General features: G+C 36.8%; 1 protein-coding gene across 2 annotated transcripts in view; it reads left to right on the top strand.

Moving 5' to 3' along the window:
- The first annotated feature begins 4,055 nt into the window (after window positions 1–4,055).
- LOC133847625 (dorsal-ventral patterning protein Sog) overlaps window positions 4,056–6,000 on the top strand; it is a 47,257-nt gene continuing 45,312 nt past the window's right edge. Inside the window, exon 1 of one of the 2 annotated variants that reach the window (XM_062282789.1) lies at window positions 4,056–4,276. The gene's annotated coding sequence lies outside the window, so the exon portion shown is untranslated. Of the gene's footprint in view, window positions 4,284–6,000 lie in introns of both variants that reach the window. The other variant, XM_062282791.1, reaches the window with a different exon arrangement.

The following is a 6,000-nucleotide window of genomic DNA, read 5'->3' as shown; positions in this document are numbered from 1 at the left end:
AACACTCATATTCGAAGCACATGAATTTAAAGCACTTTGAATTCTCTACTTAACTTTCAATGTAAAGCTCGGAAGAATGGGAAGAGAAATTACAAAAATGGGACTCAAAGTCAAAAAAAACTATGGAACCAAGAACATTTGATATCGCTATTACTTAAAAGCGTTTAAATCACTTTCATATCAAACTTGATATTTATTAAAATAATGGCAAATGAAACAGTGCTATACAGGTTGGAAGAATGGGATAATAAACTGCAAAAATGGGACTCAAAGTAAGAAAAACTAAGAAAGCACTTTTGAAGCGATCTTTTTTACAAATCATTGAAATCACTTTGCAATGGACCGATGGCAAATGGAACAAAGGTCTGCGAATGTCGTCATCATCGTCGTCATCAGCTGCTTTAGACGTAGTTCAGTTCAGTTGAGATCTGTTCTGATCTAATCAATTGGCAGTTGGCCACTTGGCTGCAACCCTCTTGAGTTGGAGTAGATGCTGCTGCTGTTGCTGCTGCTGATGGAGTTGCAGTTGCAGTTGCAGTTGCAATTACAATTTGCTGACTGACTCGACTAAGCATATTGAAAGCGATGTCTGAGTAGTAGACGCCGGATCGTGACGGAATATGAATTGAAAGGGAAACCAGATTAGAAGTATGACAACGACAATGAGTGTGAGTGTGAGTGTATGACTATGAGTATAAGTATGACTATGACTACGAGTGTATGAGTGTGAGTGTATGTGAGTAAGTGAGTGCTTAGGCTAGGTAAATAGTTGGTTCGCTGGGCGAGCACTCAACGTCTCTCTCTACCACGAGACACATTCCATGCACACAAATGTTTTACGACTATTTTTAGCTGGCAGTCTCGAAATGCATAATACATTCTAAATAGACGTAGTATGCACTTGCATATCAGCTGCTGCTGTTGCTGTTGCTGTGACTACGACTATACTTTAAGTATACAAAACACAACGCAACACAACTACTCAGAATAGTCGGTTGGTTGGTATCTAAATTTGTCTAGGCAAACAACAACAATAACAACAGTGAACGCGACTCGTGATGAGAACGAGAAAGAGACAGAGATGGAGACAGAGACGGAGACGGAGAAATGAGGATGAGAAGAGGCTGACGATGATGGATCATTGTGATGGCATCTCCAGCATTTCTCGCCAAATGACGTCAGCAGCTGCAATTCTCACACACACACACACACACACACACACACACACACACACACACACACACACACTCAAACGCTGCACATGATCATCAGTTTGTGGTTAAGTTTGGGGCCCGACATTCCAAAAATATCGCCGCATATTTTTGGCCAAAAATCAAAAAACATATTTGTGCAATATCCTTCAAAATATTTTATTTCGATTTACAGATTTTCGTCGAAACTGATCAATGGAATGCTTCACTTAAAGATAGTCTACAAAATTTGATCTCAACTTTAAGATATTCTCAAAACTGATTAATGGATTGATTTACATAAAGATATCCTACAAAAATTCCATCTCAACTTTCAGATTCTCCTCGACTCTGATCAAATTGAAATTTCTTACAGATATCGTACAAAATATTCCATCTCAACTTTAAGGCTTTCATCGAAACTGATCAATTAATTAATACACTTAAAAATATTCGACAAAATTTCATCTAAACTTTCAATCCGTTTTCGAAACTGATTAACCTGATTCTTCTTGAAGATATCCTACAAAATATGATCTCAACTTTCAGATATTCTCAAAATTGATCAATAGATTTCATCATTTGATAAAAATATTTCAGCTCAACTTTCGGATTCTCCTCTAAATTCGATTTAATTCAAGCTAACTTCAAAATGCTCCTCGAAACTGATTAATTAATCAATGGATTAATTAATGGATTGCTCTATTTAAACACACCCTACAAAATGCAATCTCTACTTTCAGATTCTCTTCGAAATGAAACCAAAATTCTAACAAGCTTTTTAGACTTCTTTTCGAAAAATCACTTTGGTTTTGTATCTCTTTTAGTGTCCACAAGAAAAGTGACTGCATGACTTTGTTTTAATCTAAAGAATTTCGTTTATCTCTAGTCTAAAAGCTGCACCCCACCCCCCAAAAAAAGAAAGAACATAAATGTTTGTCTTTGAAATATTTGTGCACAATAAATGACTGCTCAACTATGTGGCACCTTATGACATTAAGATTAACAGTTTCATTTGTTTACCGTGAGACTTTCAAAAGACTTTGCTACTTAGCTGTGAAATGTTTGCTCGACATTGTGATACCCTGTGATAAGTTGAGCTTGGGCTTAATAGAAAACGAACATACTTAATGTGATTTCTCAAAATTAAATAGAGTCTCACAGGAATTTGGTTTTAATTTCGGAATATAACAATAAAATGTTGAAATATTTAACTAAGAATGTACTTTATCATTTTCCCCATTATTCAGTATATTAATATATTGAAATATATAAATGTATATACATATTTCTATTTCAAGCGAGTATTCAGTATATTAATATACTGAAATGTATATACATATGTTTATATATTTTTCTATTTCAAGTGAATATTTAGTATATTAATATATAAATGTATTTATATGTTTTTCTATTTTAAGTGTATATTAATATACTGAAATATATGAATGTATTACACATATATTATATATTTTATTCTATTGAAAAATGGGTAAAAAATAAATATATATTTGTATATTGCAGTATATTAATATACTGAATATTGTGAAAACATCACTTGAAATAGTTTATTTAATATATTATTTCATGGGTATACATCACGAAAGATTTACATGTATTATATATTTATATATTTTATCCCATTTTCAAATAAATAAAATATTTAATTGAATTATTTGGTGTTTAAAATAATATTTCATTACATTTCCAGTAAATGTTATAAAATCATTTTAACAAATTTCAAGAAAAAAAAAGTTTACTAATGAATTGAATTTCAATAAAGTTCAGTTCAGCACAAAATAATGTACTATGAAGTGATCATAAGCTATTAATTACATCATCTTTAATGCAACAACTGCAAATCAATTGCTTCTTCTCAGAAAATAAACAAAATTCCCCTTGATATTTTAGATCGCTAAATATTTATTACAATTGTAAATAGAAATATTTTCTGAGAGACCGTCAAACTCTTTTTCACCGCGTTTCGTTTTATAGGGTATTTTGGTGCTCATTGTTTTTGCAGCGATTCGAATTTCAATGTAAGAAACATTTGTGCGCATACATTGCGCATACGCCGCGTGCGCCAATACGACGCTGCCTGTCGTAGGTTAGTATCGAGTTGCTGCGTTGGGGCTTGGGGCGTGGAATTGAAATTAGAATTGGACGCGGGCTGGGTTTTGTGCTTTAGCGTTGAGCGTTGAACGTTGAACGCTACGACAGCAGCAGAGCACGCTTCATTGATCAGCGCCCGAGGCAGCGACGATCGATCGTCGATCGATGGATTAATCGAAGTGCGCGGGTGTCTCAGGTGAGAGCGGCAAGGTTGGGGTTGACTTGGTTGGGTAGCTGGGTGGGTCGAACGGGGTTTAATGGCTGAAAACGAAGCGATTACCACGTTATGTGGTAGCTGAAAAAGCGACAAATGAAATTAAAATCCACAATAAGCCAAAGAGCAACAACAAACTAATCCAGTAAACCAAATAAAAAGAAAAAACCGAATACAACAAAAGTTCCACAACAAAAGAACGTCAACGTCAGCGTTGACGTCGACGTCGACGGGGGCTGCGACGCCAGCGTCGTCGTCAGTGTCAAGAAGCGCAGCTGTCGGTCGTTGTCTATTTTGCGATTGTCACATAGCAAAATGTATAAAACAAAAGCAGAAAGAGCGCAAAATTTGATAGAGCAATAGACAGAGAGTGAGAGAGAGAGAGAGCGAGAGAGTTTTTTGGGGAGAGAGCAAAGCTGACAAAGCAGCGAACGCCAGCAGAGCGACAGCGACGGCGACGACGCTTTTAATCTAACATCAGTTTGTCCAAGATCGCGAACGCCGCTGGGAAAGACGAAAGACGAACGCGCGCGCGACAAAAAAAAAACGACGCAAAACGCAGCGAGCGAAAAAGAACGAAACAGAAAAATAGCAGCAACAGCAGCAGAAGAAGAAGAAGAGACAAACCCTCCCCCCACGAACCGAAAAACGAAAACACAAAAAAAGAAAACGCGCGAAACACGAGACACACGATCCGAATGTCCAGCATTGTGTCCTGCAACACAAGGAAAAAGGAAAAGACGGGCAACATTTTCTCCAAGTGCGAAGTGAATAATTAATAATTATTAGAAACCACGATATATAAAATCGATAGCTTAAGAGAGACTCCATCTATACAGTCTATATATATTCGATAGCATAAGTAAGGGGCAACCTCACTCACTCACTCTGCCTGCACTTTAGCCGCCAATTGAAATGTTGTCGTTAAGCCCCTCGCTAAGTATTTAAGGTATGCTAATCGCCGACGTCGATGCCAACTAATCAAAATTCACATAAATCGTTTCAACTTAAGCATATTCTACATACATATCTCTTTCTATATGGTCCCATCATATGCTAAAGCACATTCCCAGCTAATTTGAACGAGTTATTAATGTGTTCAGTGTATTTTGTGCACTTCTCCCAACTATGCTCTGCACAACTGTCCAAGTGAACTCGACTTGTGGAGTAGTTACGAACATGAAACTTGGCATAGTTAGTTCTTACGATTATATTTAACGAAATATATTGAATTGAGCTTACAACTTTAGTTGTAAGACTATGCTTGGTACAACAGTCCACTGGAACTCGGCTTGTGGAGCGGCTAGGAACATGAAACTTGGCATAATTGGTTCTTATGATTGTATTTTTCGAAATATATTGAAATGAGTGGACAACTTTTAGCTGTAAAACTATGCTCGGTACAACTGTCCAAGTGAACTCGACTTTTCACGTAGCTAGGAACATGAAACTTGGCAAAATAGGTTCTTACGATTATATCTAACGATATATAGTGAAATTAGTTGACAACTTTAGTTGTAAACCAACGCACTTCACAACTGTCCAAGTGAACTCGACTTGTGGAGCAGTTACGAACATGAAACTTGGCATGGTTAGTTCTTATGATTGTATCTAACGACATATAGAGAAATTAGTTGACAACTTCAGTTATAAATGCTCGGTACAACTGTCTAAGTGAACTCGACTTGGGGAGCAGTTACGAACATGAAACTTGGCATGATTAGTTCTTTGGATAGTCTTTAACGATATAAATTGAAATCAGTAGACAACTTTACATAATTAGCTGAGTAATGATATCATATGATATTATATTCTTCGAATCAATTATGAATATGAATCTGAATCTTTCACAACATACAATTCCTTAATGAAATAGAAAGTGCATACACTAGTCACCATTTCGTGTTGGTTTTTTTTTCGGTTTTTGGGCCGCAGGAATGCTGTGATATCAGAGCCACAGAGCCAAGGCCCCATCATAGCACTTAGCCAAGACACACACCCCAAAAAAAAAAAAAAAAAAAAAGCGAAATCAAAGAAAGGAAAAATGCCAATTATCTGGCAATGAAGTTGGCTTTTATTACTATGTTTAGACTGAAGGGCGACCCAAAAAACAAAAAAAAATAAAGAAGAAACAAAATTATGTACAGTGAAAAAAAGTAGAAAAATCAATCGATCGATTGATCGTTTTAGTTTTTGTTTTTTGGTTTTGTAGATGCCATCGAATCTCTGTGGCATGATGAAATGTTGTTGGAGCAAAAAAAAAAAGCACAATTTACAATTTACAATTCAATGGCTGCTCGGATCGCGTCGGGCATTAGCAATTGGTGTGACTTACAGCATGGAGCGATCACTGATCGCTGAACGGTGATCACAGCACAGCACAGCACAGCACAGCACAGCACAGCAGAAGGGCGTGGCAGGCGGTGGCGACATCGAATAGAGAGGCGGGGGTTGCTGGGCTAACTGGCTGGCTGGCAACAGCAG

The sequence above is a fragment of the Drosophila sulfurigaster genome, chromosome X, assembly GCF_023558435.1.
Source record: "Drosophila sulfurigaster albostrigata strain 15112-1811.04 chromosome X, ASM2355843v2, whole genome shotgun sequence".
NCBI classification, from domain to species: Eukaryota; Metazoa; Arthropoda; class Insecta; order Diptera; family Drosophilidae; genus Drosophila; species Drosophila sulfurigaster.
This window is presented reverse-complemented; position numbering and strand designations above follow the sequence as displayed.